The sequence below is a fragment of the Myxocyprinus asiaticus genome, chromosome 31, assembly GCF_019703515.2.
Source record: "Myxocyprinus asiaticus isolate MX2 ecotype Aquarium Trade chromosome 31, UBuf_Myxa_2, whole genome shotgun sequence".
In the NCBI taxonomy this organism is placed as follows: domain Eukaryota; kingdom Metazoa; phylum Chordata; class Actinopteri; order Cypriniformes; family Catostomidae; genus Myxocyprinus; species Myxocyprinus asiaticus.
Genome location: NC_059374.1, coordinates 9,605,805 through 9,622,168, shown reverse-complemented (window position 1 = coordinate 9,622,168; position 16,364 = coordinate 9,605,805). Strand labels below are relative to the sequence as shown.

The 16,364-nt window shown below is 37.5% G+C and overlaps 1 protein-coding gene across 2 annotated transcripts in view; it reads right to left on the bottom strand.

Annotated features, from left to right (window-relative positions):
• LOC127421987 (mastermind-like protein 2) overlaps positions 1-16,364 on the bottom strand; it is a 147,713-nt gene that overhangs the window by 95,338 nt on the left and 36,011 nt on the right. The gene's annotated exons all lie outside the window — the stretch shown is intronic.

Here is a 16,364-nt window from a genome sequence, read left to right as displayed (position 1 = left end):
GACCAGCTTTTTAAAGATGCTGATTTCATTTTCCAGCAGGATTTGGCACCTGCCCACACTGCCAAAAGCACCAAAAGTTGGTTAAATGACCATGGTGTTGGTGTGCTTGACTGGCCAGCAAACTCACCAGACCTGAACCCCATAGAGAATCTATGGGGTATTGTCAAGAGGAAAATGAGAAACAAGAGACCAAAAAATGCAGATGAGCTGAAGGCCACTGTCAAAGAAACCTGGGCTTCCATACCACCTCAGCAGTGCCACAAACTGATCACCTCCATGCCACGCCGAATTGAGGCAGTAATTAAAGCAAAAGGAGCCCCTACCAAGCATTGAGTACATATACAGTAAATGAACATACTTTCCAGAAGGCCAACAATTCACTAAAAATGTTTTTTTTATTGGTCTTATGATGTATTCTAATTTTTTGAGATAGTGAATTGGTGGGTTTTTGTTAAATGTGAGCCAAAATCATCACAATTAAAAGAACCAAAGACTTAAACTACTTCAGTCTGTGTGCATTGAATTTATTTAATACACGAGTTTCACAATTTGAGTTGAATTACTGAAATAAATGAACTTTTCCATGACATTCTAATTTATTGAGATGCACCTGTATATATATATATACACACACAGGGTTGGGAGGGTTACTTTTGAAATGTATTTTACTACAGATTACAGAATACATGCTGTAAAATGTCATTAGTAACGTATTCCGTTAGATTACACCAGGTCAGTAACTTTGGATTACTTCTTCAGCATTGGTAGATTGTTTTCTTGTTTTGACTATAAAAACTCTGCCAGTACAGTAAGAAAAAATACACATGTTAAAAATACATTCTCTGAAAAACCTAAATATCTTATGCAGTGTTGTTTCTAAAACAAGATAAATCAAACTGATCTTGTTTTAAGGATTTTTAGATATTTTTACAGGAATTTTTACAGGAATTTATCAAGAATACGATTTTTGCCCTATTATCAAAGGTCTTACTTGAAAAAAAGAAATTATGATCCAATGTGAATTTTCTTGATAAAAAAAAATGTGCCTGGTAATGGGCATATAAAATGGCAAGAAATAGCATTTTAGCTTAGCGTAAAGCTGACAATTTACACAAGGTTTATTTATATTTCTTCTGCTCCAAACTTATTTCAAATGTACTTCTCTGTCTGCTCATATGAATGTAACACATCATAATAAAGTGTTTCACCACTGTTCAAATGCACTTTGGATTGCATCATTTATATGTATAAATGTTTTCCATCTGAAAGGAACAAATATTAAATGAAACAAATGACAATAAAATGCAAAGTAATCTCTTCATTAATCAAAATACTTTTTGAATGTAACTGTATTCTAATTACCAATGATTTAAATTGTAACTGTAGTTAAATATAGTTACTTATATTTTGTATTTTAAATGCGTAATCCCGTTACATGAATTCCGTTACTCCCCAACCCTGTGTGTGTGTGTGTGTGTGTGTGTGTGTGTGTATATATATATATATATATATATATATATATATATATATATATACACACACACACTGATCAGCCACAACATTAAAACCAACTGCCTGATATTGGGTAGGTCCCCCTCGAGCCGCCAAAACAGCGCCAACCCATATCTCAGACTAGCATTCTGAGTTGCTGTTCTTCTCAACACAAGTGTACAGAGCGTTTATCTGAGTTACTGTAGACTTTGTCAGTTCGAACCAGTCTGGCCATTCTCTGCTGACCTCTCTCATCAACAAGCATTTCCATCCAGAGAACTGCCACTCACTGGATGGAACCATTCTGAGTAAATTCTAGAGACTGTTGTGTGTGAAAGTCCCAGGAGATCAGCAGTACAGAAACACTCAAACCAGCCCATCTGGCACCAACAATCGTGCCACAGTCCAAATCACTGAGGTTACATTTTTTCCCCATTCTGATTGATGTGAACATTAACTGAAGCTTCTGACCCGTATCTGTATGATTTTAATTAATAATTAATAATAATTTTAATTTTATTTATCACACATTATACATTTGCACATGTACAGTGAAATTCTTTTTTTTCCACATATCCCAGCTAAGCTGGGGTCAGAGTGCAGGGTCAGCCATGTTACGGCACCCCTGGAGCAGATAGGGTCAAGGGCCTTGCTCAAGGGCCCAACAGTGGCATCTCAGCAGTGCTGGGGCTTGAACCCCCAACCTTCTGATCAGTAACCCAGAGCCTTAACCGCTGAGCCACCACTGCCAGATGCACTGCACTGCTGCCACATAATTGACTGATTAGATAATCGCATGGATGATTGTTGGTGCCAGACGGGCTGGTTTGAGTATTGCTGATCTCCTGGGATTTTCACACACAACAGACTTTAGAATTTACTCAGAATGGTGCCAAAAACAAAAAAACATCCAGTGAGGAGCAGTTCTGCGGATGTAAATGCCTTGTTGATGAGAGAGCTCAACAGAGAATAGCCTGACTGGTTTGAAAACTGACAAAGTCTACGATAACTCAGATAACCGCTCTGTACAATTGTGGTGAGTAGAATAGCATCTCAGTATGTTATTCTGAGATGTGGGATGGCGCTGTTTTGGCAGCACGAGGGGGACCTACACAATATTAGGCAGGTGGTTTTAATGTTGTGGCTGATAGGTGTATTTAGCAATATGCTAAAAATGCTTTATTAAGATTTTTCAAACAAATAATTCCACAATATAAAGACAGAAATGCCCTAAAATATCTCCAAATCAAGTAAAGTCTAAGTGGGAGATTGACTAATTGAAAGAACTAGTCTCCACATATGTTGCATATTCATTGTAGTGGGCATTCAATCCCTTAAACTCTCGTCCTCCACAATATTAATTTGCAAGTAGACTGTGGCTATCCGCTTTGTCACAACAATCGTGAAGCTGTGTTCATGATTCGCATCAGAGCGTCCACACCAGCGTCGAGTGCCGCTTTGAACTCAACATTAAAAATGCTTGCAAACAAACACGTCTCATTCTGCATTTTGGTGATAGTTAGGTTGGCCTGAAAAAGCCAACCTACTGATCTACTTTTTTTAAATGTATTATTATTAGTGGTGCTTTCATAGCAAGGCATCACTATTATTATCTCACATACTTATTATTCTTCCAGACAAAATTTTGGCACCTAACTCGTTCCGCACCGTTTGTCGTACACCCTTCAATGAGGTGTCAAATCGACCGGCTTATTGAGGAGAGGTGTGCTCTGACTTTTGAAAACGATCCGAGGTATGATATACCCCTGGTGGGCAAAAAACTGCCCCAAAATATCCCTTTGACTTAACATTGGCAAGATATTTGTCAGATCAGAAAGTCGTAGAGACTTCGGGGTTGGCTTGTTTTGCCTAGCTAAGTGCTAATACATGCTAGCAACATTCTAGCAACATACTAAAATGTGCTAGCAATTCTTAGCTAAGTGCTAAAACAAGCTAGCAAAATGCTAAAACATGCTAACAAAGCCTAGCTAAGTGCTAATACATGCTAGCAACATGGTAGCAACATGTTAAAACATGCAAGCAACATGCTAAAACATGCTTGCAATGCCTTTCTGAGCAATCTATCCATCAGTAAACTTTCAGACTAGGCTTTTTCAAGCCAAACTAAAGTTTGTCCACAAAGTTTTCAATCTAGTTAAGATTTGTTGTGCTTCTGTGGTAATTAAAATATGCCTTACATAGGCCGAAAAATACTTGATTTCTATTGCAAGTCCCATCTGGGCTTGTTTTGTACATCAAATAGTGCTAAGAGCTCCTTTCTCCATCTTTTTATCACTGACAGGGAAGCACTGTCAGAGATTCTTTTATTTACTGAGATAACAACCTCCTCTGTCATAGGAGAGAGTGTAACAGTCAACTAGCAAGTTACGACAGTACCACCCATAGAATATCTATGGGACTGCTGCGTTATACTGTTTTATACTAAGCTTGTAGGTTCATCTTGGTAGAATGGCTCTGGCCCTGTTGTGTGTCTGTTTGTTGTGTGTGCGTTTAGTGTAATGACTGCAGACGGACACATTACAAAGGTTCCGCCCTTTACACCAGTGTTTCTGCTGTATTAACAGTGAATGCATTAATCGCGATTAAAAACAATTGATGCATTAAACTTTTTTAATCGCATGCGTTAACGTGTTAATTCTGACAGCCCTAATTAAAGCTTGAGAAATGTGGCATTTTAAGATGAAAACTACATTCAAACATGCATCATTACTGCTTACATTATTGGTCCATGTACAGTAAATAATATTTGACTTATTCAATAGGGTATTCAATTGATTTAGATTGAACAAGTTACATACTGTACTCACACTTAATGTGAGGACATATTTTAGAAGTATTACATTATTTTATTTGCATAACCATTCACAAACAGCCAATAATATTTGAGTGTTTCAAACCACAAACAGCACTTTTTCTGCATTTATTCATTTTTTTATTTTGCTGGAGCCAAGCATTTGTAAACAGTACCTTCATCTATATTGACCTCTTAAGACACTTTTTGTAATGTTTATGCAGTTCTTTCATCTGCCACAATAATGAAATGTATTTGAATATTCTTCATTTGGCAGCTATTCTCAGAAAACATTGTTATATGAGACTATTTACTATTAAATTGATTAATTAATCAATGCATCAGTGTAAAGTTTTCAATCATTTGCAAGTGCTAATCATTATACACTTCATAAATGCTTAGCATTATGGAAAAATAATCATATAAGGTATAGCATAATATTGCATGGAAAAATATTATTAAGGGAAATAACTTTCTCTTCCAAGCTAATGTATGATCTGATTTAGAAATGCTCCAATCACAATAAGTATATTTAAAGCAATAAAAAACAGAGAAAAACAGAAGAGGAGCCTTCAGCTGTCTTATAAAAATATTTGATCGTGGCCCTGTATGCCTGCCATACATGAGCATGCTGTTGGTATATGGCACAGGCTTCTCTTTGTTGCCGGATGTGGCAAAAACATCCAATAGATGCTAAAATAAGAACAGGAAGGAAGCAGGGGGTGGGGTGTTAGAGACAAGCTACGGGGGAGGACGGAGAGTGGGAGTGAGATAGGAATGTTCCTTTTTCACTCATTCTCTCTTTCAGGACACACAAACACACACACACACACACACACACAGATCTCTCTACAATAGCTATGAGCATAATGCAACATCGCAGTTACTGACTGTGTGAGCAGCGGATACGGGAGTTTGAGACTTTAACAAGCTTCATGATTCATTTAGCCACCATTCAGCTTCACTGAGAGCATGTGCAGACACGGCAAGGCTCCCAGATTCTTTGAACAGCTTCCTCACCTGTTTAAGAGGCCTGACAGATACTAGATAGGACAAGTTCTTATTTTCGATGAATCAACAATTCAAACTGACAAAGCGCTCCAGCCAAAAGGGGTCAGGCAGAACACACTCATTTATCACCATGTACACACAGTTCTGCTACAGGACTGAACTAGAAAGTACATTCATTATGCAGGCAAAAGGTTGTGGACACCATATGTGCTTGATGAACATTTAATTTAAAACCCATAGGCATCAATTCCCCCTTCGCTGCAATAATAGCTTCCACTCTTCTGCGAAGGCTTTCCACTATACTGTACACCAATGAGCTAAAATATTATGACCACTTACAGGTGAAGCAAATAACGTTGATCATCTCCTCACAAGGCCACATGTCAAGGTCTGGGTATATTAGATGGTAAGCGAACAATCAGTTCTCGTAGTCAACGTGTTGAATGCAGAAGAAATGGGCAGGAGTAAAGACAAGTCAAGGGCCAAATTGTTATGGCCAGACGACTGGGTCAGAGCATCTCTGAAAAGGCTAGGCTTATGGAGTGCTCCTGGTCATCAGTGGTGAGTACCTACCGACAGTGGTCCAAGGAGGGACAAACCAGTGACAGGGTGTTGGGTGCCCTAGGCTCATCAATGCATGAGGGCCACGAAGGCTATCCCGTCTTATCCGAACCGACAGAAGGTCTACTGTGGCACAAGTCACAGGAAATTTTAATGATGGCTAAGGTATGAATGTGTCACAGTACACAGTGCATCACACCCTGCTGTGTATGTGTTTTCATAGCCGCAGACCGGTCAGAGTGCCCATGATGACCTCTGTCCACCGTCAAAAGTGCCTACATTGGGCATGCAAGCTGGAACTGGACCTTGGAGCAGTGGAAGAAGGTTGCCTGGTTCGATGAGTCCCGTTTTCTTTTACATCATGTGGACGGCTGTGTACGTGTGTACTGTTTACCTGGGGAAGTGATGGCACCAGGATGCACTGTGGGAAGATGACAAGCTGGTAGAGGGAGTGTGATGTTCTGGGAAATGTTCTGCTGGGAAACCCTAGGTCCGGCCATTCATGTGACACGTGCCACCTACTGTACCTAAACATTGTTGCAGACCAGGTACACCCCTTCATAGCAATGGTATTCCCTGATGGCAGTGGCCTCTTTCAGCAGGATAATGCGCCCTACCACACTGCACACATTGTTCGGGAATGGTTTGAGGAACATGATGAAGAGTTCAAGTTGTTGCCCTGGCCTCCAAATTTCCCAGATCTCAATCTGATTGTGCATCTGTGGGATGTGCTGGACCAACATGTCCGATCCTTGGCAGGTCCACCTTGCAACTTACAGGACTTGAAGGATCCGCTGTTTTTGTGCCAGATACCACAGGACACCTTCAGTGGTCTTGTAGAGACAATGCCTCGGCGGGTCAGTGCTGTTTTGGCGGTACGTGGAAAACCAACAGCATATTAGGTGGTCATAATGTTTCAGTGTCTGTAGTAACATAGCTGCAGGGATTTGCTCCCATTCAGACACAAGAGCATCAGTGAGGTCAGGAAATGATGTTGGGTGAAGGGGCATGGCTCACAGTTGGCATTCCAATTCACCCAAGGATGTTCCATGGGGTTTAGGTCTGGGCTTTGTGCAGGCCAGTCACACCAGACACAGTAAACTGTCTTTATAGACCTCAATTTGTGCACTGGGGCATTGGAATAGAAAATGCTGAAATAGACAAGTGCTGTCCATAAACTGTTGCCACAAAAATGAAGCACACAATGCCCTAGAATAACATTGTATGGAGTAGCATTATGATTTGTCTTCACTAGAATAAATGTAGTAATCAAACTTGTTAATTAGAAGAGGATGTCCACATCCTTTTGGCCGTATAATGTACCTAGACAGGTTATAGAGTCTGATCATTGCTGTATATCATGTAATTCGTGAATTAGAAACAAAAGATTCAAAACAGTAATACTAATGTTATAAAACAGACACACCAGTGACCGCACATGAATAGAGTGCAACAGTCTTGTTCCAGAAGTAAAAATCCCCTTCATTTTCTCCTTAGAGAAATAGATTTTTGGAGATAACCTAACCTTTCAAGATAGAACTACCATTCTCTCAGAGGTGTGTAATATCCACGTTCTTGGTGAAAAACTACACTACCCATAATCCTGAAGACAGTTCCACCAATCAGAGAAGTCGCTGTTACCGTGGAAACAGAAATCTCGGCAAAAGAAATTGCAAAATTTAGTCGTTCTTGCTACACCCTCAAAATACTTTTTCTATACATCTGAATTTTTATTTGCAATAAATCATTTGTCAGAATTCATTTGTGTCCATTTTATGAAAGAAAACAAAACAATATGTAACAATATAAAACTTTATAAAAATTTCCCAAACAAAGCCTTCCACAATATAGATAGAAATGTATTAATATAGCACCAGTTCAAGTAACATTAAATGTTTCCCAAAGTCTAAGTGGGAGTTTGACTAACTGAAATAACCAGTCCCCACATAGGTTGCATTTTCATTGCAATGGGCATTAAATCCCTTAAACTCTCATCCTCCACAATATTAATCTACCAGTAGACTGTGGCTATCCACTTTGTTACAGCAATCATGAAGCTGCGTTCATGATTTGCATCAGCGACAAAGGTTTATTTCAAAGGTTTGCATTACAAAGGTTCTGCCCTTCACACCAGTGTTTATGCTGTATTAATGGTCAATGAGTTAATCGTGATTAAGAAAAATGTACACGTTAAACCTTTTAAATTAACACGTTAATTTTGACAGCTCTACTTATAATGAACAGTTTTACACTCACTGGGCACTTTTTTTATTAGGAACACCTGTACATCTATTTATTCATGTGATTATCTAATCAGCCAATCGTGTGGCAGAAGTGCAATGCATAAAATCATGCAGATACGGGTCAGTAGCTTCAGTTAATGTTCACATCAACTAAACTCTAAACACTTTGTGTTACACACCTTTCATAAAAAAAAAAAAATTTAAAAAAATTCTCATCTTGACTTCTTTGTGACACGTCCTGGTCTGTATTCTCACATCACCCCATGTTTTGTTCTTGAGTGTAAATAATGAAAATCAGTCCTGCCCACTAGCTGCCCAAATACTGTTTATCTACCTGAGTGCAAACAGTATAACTAAATCTCTGCTGGTTTTCAAATTTCTACCATCACACATTATATACCATCATAGCGCTCAGCCTTATGTTATAGTATGATATCCCAGGGTACTTCAAAGAATACCATGAACACCATACAAAAAATAACATGGTATTACCATAAAATGTATATGTACGGTTAATATATTTATAACCATATTCGTATAACCTGGTATTTAAAGGGTACTCCAGTGTACTTTAAAAACATCATGATTTTACCATGGTACAAAACAAGAAAAAAACATAGATACAACAAAGATATGACCATGGCACATTTTTGTTAGTGTTAAGTACACACAAAACCCTTACAAATAAATCCAATGGTATTACCATACAAATATACTGTGGTAAAACCATGATAACATCATGGACATTACCAGGATGGTATTACTGTGGTATAATATGCACTTAATGGGAGGTAGTGACTTTTTGGACGGAGGGATTTAGGAGCAATTGGAAGAGGTGGAGAAAAGCAATGAAAAAGAGAGGAGTGCTTTCTTCAGCTTAACTCCAGTGAAAGAGGGATAGGCCGTGGTGGTAAAAGAGTGTGATTGTGCGTGAGAGTGAGGCCGAGGGCACCAGGCGCCAGAGATCAGCGCTAGCAGGAGCCAAGAATGTCACTACACAACACTGCACACTTTCTATTTATCTTCTATCACTTTCTCACTCTTCTTTTAATCTTCTTCTAGAGTTCTACTAGTGTTTTCCTTAAAGGGATAGTTCATCCAAAAATGAAAATTCTCAACTTTATGTTGTTCCAAACCTGTATGACTTTCTTTCTTTCCTGGAACAGAAAAGGAGATATTACGCAGAATAACAGCAATAGTACCCTTTTACTTTTATCATATGGAAAAAAGACTGTAACAGGTCACAGGTGACTGAGACTATTAACATACTGCCTAACATCTCATCTTGTGTTCCACAGAAGAAAGAAAGTAATATGAGTATAGAACAACATGAAAATGTTATGACAGAATTTTAATTTTGGAGTGAACTATCCCTTTAAACGCAGTGTAACCTTGCTCTGTCTCTGTCCTCCTCTCGACCACATCAGCACTGTACAAGTTTTCATTTCTCTAAACAAGTTCGCCTGTGTTCACATATACCTCAATAAAAAGCAGAATAACAGTACAGTGTTTCCCAACCTGTGATGTCTCATGGCCCAAATCCTCAAGTACCCCTTTATTGACTCCAATCCATAAATGCGTTCCTTATATCATACTGGATATCATTTAGCATGATCATTAATTATTGATTGAGAACTTGCATTGTTTAATGATGAAAAACAATGCAAGTTCCCACATGACACACAAGCCACTGTTTCTCGCATATTCTCAAAAAACTTTTGCAGAAAAATGATTTAAATTGTGGGCTGTTTCCAACAAAAACCTATTGTATTGAGTGTTAGGTATAGTGGTCGACCGATATATCGCAGAGGCCAATAAATCGGACGATATTCTGACTTTTTGAATTATCGCATCGGTCGATACATTTTCCTGTTTGGCCATTTTTTTCTTGAGGGCGCTGAAAATCGCCTGCTTGAATGTGAAGCGACTGAGACACGTAAATGACCAGTCACGGTTCGTTTTGTTGTTACGTGCACTGTGTTACTACAATAATAGACCGTTGTGCAACACAGTGTCATTTAAACGGTCTGAATATCAAAGCCGCGGCAGATGTGTTTGAGCTCATAATGTTAAACTGCTCGCCTGTTTCATTCTCCCTCTCTCTCCTCAACAGTTCCCTGTAACTTTTAACTGTCTTGTATAATGATAAAAAGCTAAACATCAATAAAACTAATATCATATAACGTCTGCAAATATGCGCATATCTCATTTAAACAGATGTAATAATCCAACCTCACATAACTTCAGCAGATACAGCATCCTGTAGAACGCTCATAAATCTTTCTCTAAAGCACGTATTCTAACAGCCTCTCCTCAACAGCTCCCTGTAACTTTTAACATTCTTTTCTAATGATAAAAAGGCAAATATCAATAAAACTTCTAGTATATACCATTTGCAAATATGCAGATATCTCGTTTAAACAGATGTAATTCACGAACCTCACGAAAATCCAGTATTTTCTTCCTGTTGAGCGCTCATCTAATATCTGGGGCAGTGGTAGCTCAGCAGTTAAGGCTCTGGGTTACTGATCAGAAGGTCGGGGGTTCAAGCCCCAGCACTGCCAAGATGCCACTGTTGGGCCCTTGAGCAAGGCCCTTGACCCTATCTGCTCCAGGGGCGCTGTATCATAGCTGACCCTGCACTCTGACCCCAGCCTAGCTGGGATATGTGAAAAAGAAGAATTTCACCATATATGTGCAAATGTATAATGTGTGATAAATAAAGAAAATTATTATTAATTATTAATTATTATTAATTATTATTAATTATTAATTATAAATTATTATTATTATAATATCTTCCTCTGAAGCGTGTATTCAGTTAGCCAGAATCAAAACTTCAGGATCAGGATCAAAAGATCCTCTGAGTCACAAATCATGATGGTCAGTGGTCACAATCCAAGCAGGTGATCCAGGCTATTTAAGGAGATTGCTGCTGCTCGCTGGATCCGCACGAGCACGTGAGTGCAACCAAAGTCTTTCTAGCAAGTCAGTCGGCCATGTTTGGAACACTCTCGGGAGGCTATTTCCAGTCATAACAGTGCAGCTCCTATCTACTTGAATGGGGAAATCTCCAAAACGGTTGGCCAAGATTACAATCAAAGAACATATTTCAAATCAGCAGTAAAAATTTGACAACACTGGTATCATAAACGGTGTGTCTTTACCTTAGATTATGCTAAAAACACAATTTTCCCAGCTTTTGTAGCTAATGTGCATGCGTGTTCTAGATTTGATTGACAGGCAATGTCTACTTCCGTTGACCGTTGGCTGCAGTTGGGTGTTCTAATTTCTCCCATTCATTTTAATAGAAGTGGCCCGTCTCTGCTAAATAGTCTCTGATGCAACTTCAAAGTAAAAGAGCTTCATGTGTGCTATAAGTAAATGTCTTATTCACTATGCACTGTATGTACAATTGGTCTGATTCTGTATTTTTTTGAGTAAATGCGATTGCTAAAGTGGACATGTCATCCATGGTTGCTGGACTACTGTGTGTACTGTTATTTCCTTCTTCCTAATATATTAACCATTTCTTCATGTGCAAATAAATTACTAAAATTTGATGACTAAACAGAAATCAGAAGAAACTTGTATCTACCATTTAAAATACATTTTCGATTCTTTTTTACAAAGTTAAAGTTTTGTGTGAAATTGAGTAAATATAGTGCTAAATAAGAGTTTATAATTTTATTAGCAATTTTATGTTTATGTTATTTACTATATTAAACTGTGTTATATATCGGCATTCACCCTGCTCTCTGGATACTGGCATCGGCCATTAAAAAAACCCATATCGGTTGACCACTAGTTAGGTACATTACTTCTGAAATGTAATCTGATACTGTTAGAATTAAAATTGTAATAAGTAATGTTAAATTTAAGATTACAGTTAAAGGTAATCTAATCTGATTATTTACGGATTACTTAATGCATGTTTTGATTAAAAACTTTGTTATAGTATGTACTAATCTGCACTCTCTCCCTAATCTGTTGCTACAAAATGAAAGTACACAATGCCCTTGAATGCCATTGTATGGAGTAGCATTATGATTTGCCTTAACTGGAATTAATGAAGTAATCAGACTCGTTATTAGAAGGATGGTGTCCACATACTTTTGGCAATATAGTTTACTGTTACATTGATATAAAACTAGTCATTTTGTGATATAAAATTTTAGAAAAACCACCCAACCCTACTTGAATAGAAAAAAAAAATCTTGTTTTAAAATACTAAGACATTCATAATGGCTCTGATTCGAGAAATGGTTAAATGATACTGATGAATGTGGTTTCAACATCCTGTTATAGACAGGAAATAGGTTGTGGAACTCCAATGACTTTTACAATGATACAGTCATGGTCCCTAATTTTAATTCAGTTAAAAAGATATGCATGGGTGATGTGTTTAACAATCACATTTTATGAAATACTAATGATTATGAATATAATATGATATAGACTAGAACAGAGTTGGAGACTTTATCTTGTGGTCTTGGTCTTAAAACCTCTTTAAGATCACAAAAATGTGGCCTCGGTCTGCACTGGGTCTCATTACTCAAAGTCTTGGTCTGAGTCTGATCATTGTTACTCTGTGTCTTGGTCTGGATCTCAGTCTTGGCATAAGGACTCAGGTAAAACCACAATCTAAAATCTATAATTAAATATGATAATTTCTTGATCTTTTGAGGTAAAAGAGTTAATCGTACTGTTTAAACATACTGTAACTTTCAGAACTCAAATCTTCCTCAGTCCAAAAAAAGCATTTATTGAAGCTAAACTACAAAAACAACCCGTTCTGAAATTCCGCAACTTTCTGACGACAGATGAATACTTATCAAAACATAAATGCACAACCACCCACATGTACGTCAATAATGCCAATGTGCTATTCAGAAACTTTGTCCATCCACTCATGGTGAGGTAATAAGGAGATAGCTGGATACAGTACATAGTATTACACAGTGTCATGACCAGATGTGTTGAGATACGATTCCAGCAACAAGTAATTGGTCTGGCCACACTAAATGTAATTTTGCTGTGCAACATGGCACACATTTAGTTATATAGAGCAGGATTTCTGACAACTGAGATTTCACTGAGGGCTGAGCTACCCAGTACAACACCACAGAAATAGAAAGCAAGTGATTGCCAAAATGTCCTGTTCCAGCTGGTTGGGACAAAAACTACATATAACATGGAAGAGACACCTTTTAACACTTATTGTCTCTGGTTAGGACATGGCGTTAGTCATAAACACCAGACGAACTACTACTAAAGGATTGGGCGATCAAAAGAATATATATATTGGACTTGACAACAGTATTGAAATATTGCAGTTCATTATGAACTGAGAAGTATTGGAGAGAAGTGGTTAAAGTTTCTTGTTTTTACCTTAAAACTTCAAATAATTTTAATTTCTCATAATTTTGAGCTAGTTCAACTGTGATTTGTAAGTGAAAGCAACAACATTTTATGTGTCACAGTGTTTTATCTTTTTATCTCTACTTGCAAAGTTTACTGAAAGTTTTATGTTCACTCATTGTGAAGACCACTTTTGAGATAATATTTTAAGAAACATCATTACTTTATATATTTGTTTGAATTATATATTTTTGGTAATTTTGACTCTTGCTTGAGTAGACTTTATAGGAATAGTTTACCCAAAAATTATGATTCTCTCATCATTTACTTACCTTTATGCCATCTCAAACTCATATGACTTTCTTTCTTCTGTGGAACAAAAACAAATATTTTTTAAAAGATATACTGTCAGAAAGGGGTATTTAATTAAAGTTCCAAGAGAACCGGTCAGGACATTTCGTTCTCACCAAAGGTCTGGACAATAATAACTTATATCATTTCATAGTCATAAACAGTCAAACAGCCTAAGCAGTCAAAAAGTCTCTTAAAAACTGGGCAAGGATTAGGACATTGGGGGCCCTGAGACAACCAAAGTAGTGGGGAGTGAGGGATCTTCTACAGTTTATAAATCTATATTTACATTCAGATACCTATGTATGGGTGCATAGAAGGCCTTGTGACTGAGGAAAGATACTGTATGGGGGTTTAGGGGTAACTGAGGGAAAATTTAGGTAATGTAAAAGTCTGAATGGACCATATTTTATATTTTCCTTGAAATGCGAGTCTACAGTACCAAAAACAAACAATATACATCAAAATAGTGCAGTTTAAAAAATACTGTTTGCTATAGTTAAATATAAATGGGCTGAGTATCAAATAATAGAAATGTTCTCATCATAAGCAGAGTAGTAATAATTTCAAAGTTTTGGTTGTCTTTCCTTACCATCCATGCCAGAGATGATGACATCTCTGACTCCTGATTAATTTTCACAAAATTAAAATCAGTTTTTTTTGTTTTGTTTGCTTTTTATCAAAAGCATCGAAACATGTGAATACAGCTATTTTAAACTGGAAAAAATCCTTATAGTCTAAAGGTGTTTTGGAACCACGATAAATTGTCCAGACACAAACCTGGCTTAGCTGAAATGCTGAGTCATATCAGACACATTAATAGTTTTAATTTGCTTCATTCTTCTTTTCTGCAGTGTGTATTAGCGAAAGATGCCGGCATCCATCTATATTGCTGCTCACTGTATGTCTCCGCTACGGTTTGTCATTAAAATAACAACATCTGCAGCTCTACTATGCAGCACGTCTTGTCTACTCACATAAATGCGGCCCAGGGGAGAGAGGCAACGCGTGCGGAGGGGGAAAGGACACAAATGAAGCGTGTTTGGTACTAGAGAGAAATATTCATGATACAGTCCTGAAAGATCAGTGCCATCTACGACCCGTAGAGTTTGCAGTGTACATTGCTCTGTTGTTTTGTTGCGCTGCTCACTTAAAGTGTTGAACTGGTGAGATGGGGCAACCTCTGTCATGATGTCTCATGGTCTGAATGGAACCACTGATATAGACTATGATATGTGTGTTTGTCCTACAATGTAAGTCAATGGGGTCCAAAACTGAGCATTTGCATGTTCTTGTGAGAACTTCCAGTTGTATCGAGCATAAGTCAGTTCACACGAGAACATGCGAACACGCATGCATCAAGTGCAAGGAAGGATTATCAATAAGGACAAAAATAAAGACTGAATTTTTGCTTTGTTTGCTTTGTTACCCAAAGTGATCAGATTTCTTCAGAAGGCTTGGATTAAACCACCTTAATCATTTGGATTAATTGTAATGCTGTCTTTATGTCCTTTTCTGAGCTTCAAAGTTTTGGACCCCATTGATTTACATTGTGTAGACAAACAGACATAATATATTCTTCAAAATATCTTTGTTTATGTTCCGCAGAAGAAAGAAAGTCATACGAGTTTGACACTGCATGAGGGTGGGTAAATGATGACAGAATTATCATTTTTGGGTGAACTATTCCTTCAAATACCTAATTTAAAATGTAGGGAACATCAGGGCTTGTTGTCACACATTCCACTCCAGTGAATATTTCTCAGGGTTGGTTTATTTTGTAAAGTTAATTCTGTATATACACATACCATAAAGTCATGGCTACTAAATCCTTTGAACATTTTTTACATTTTATGCCCAGGAAAAAAGATACAATTTAGATACAATTATTATAGAGAAAACACCCATTTGTGTAATTGGACTTTTCGTTCAAAACCTTATAGTTACTGAGATACAGACCTTGTGACAACTTTCCCTGTGATAACTAGCTCTGGTTTCCCCAAGAGCAAAGAGAAATTTCTCAGTCCTCCAAAACTGTTCATTTTACTCTAATATGAAGTTGAATTAAACATGTTTTAAGATTATACACAGCTTAATACAAATTAGTTCCTTCCTTTACCAACTTTATCAAAATTCCAACTAATTAGATTTACAGTATGGGTATGGATTTTTTGAATTGGAAGCACTGAAAATAAGAGACACTAGACTGATGGGAATCCGAAATGAATTCTGCAATAAATTCATCATTTTCTGTTTCAGTTCATTAAAATCAACAAAATCTTGGTCTGGATCTGGGCCTCGAGGTTTCTATACTTGGTCTGGATCTTGGTATCAAGGGTTCAGATCTTGGTCAGGATCTGGGTCTTAAAGGGTCTGGAATTGGTCTGGGTCTCTGGACTTGACTACAGCTCTGTCTAGAACTCGATTTTTCTGTCATTAGTTGCACTGAGGTTTTGGTCAAAACAACACAATGCCTTTTTGAAGTTCAGAAGTCAGAATAAAGATAAAACTAAGAATGTCATGGAGTAAATTAG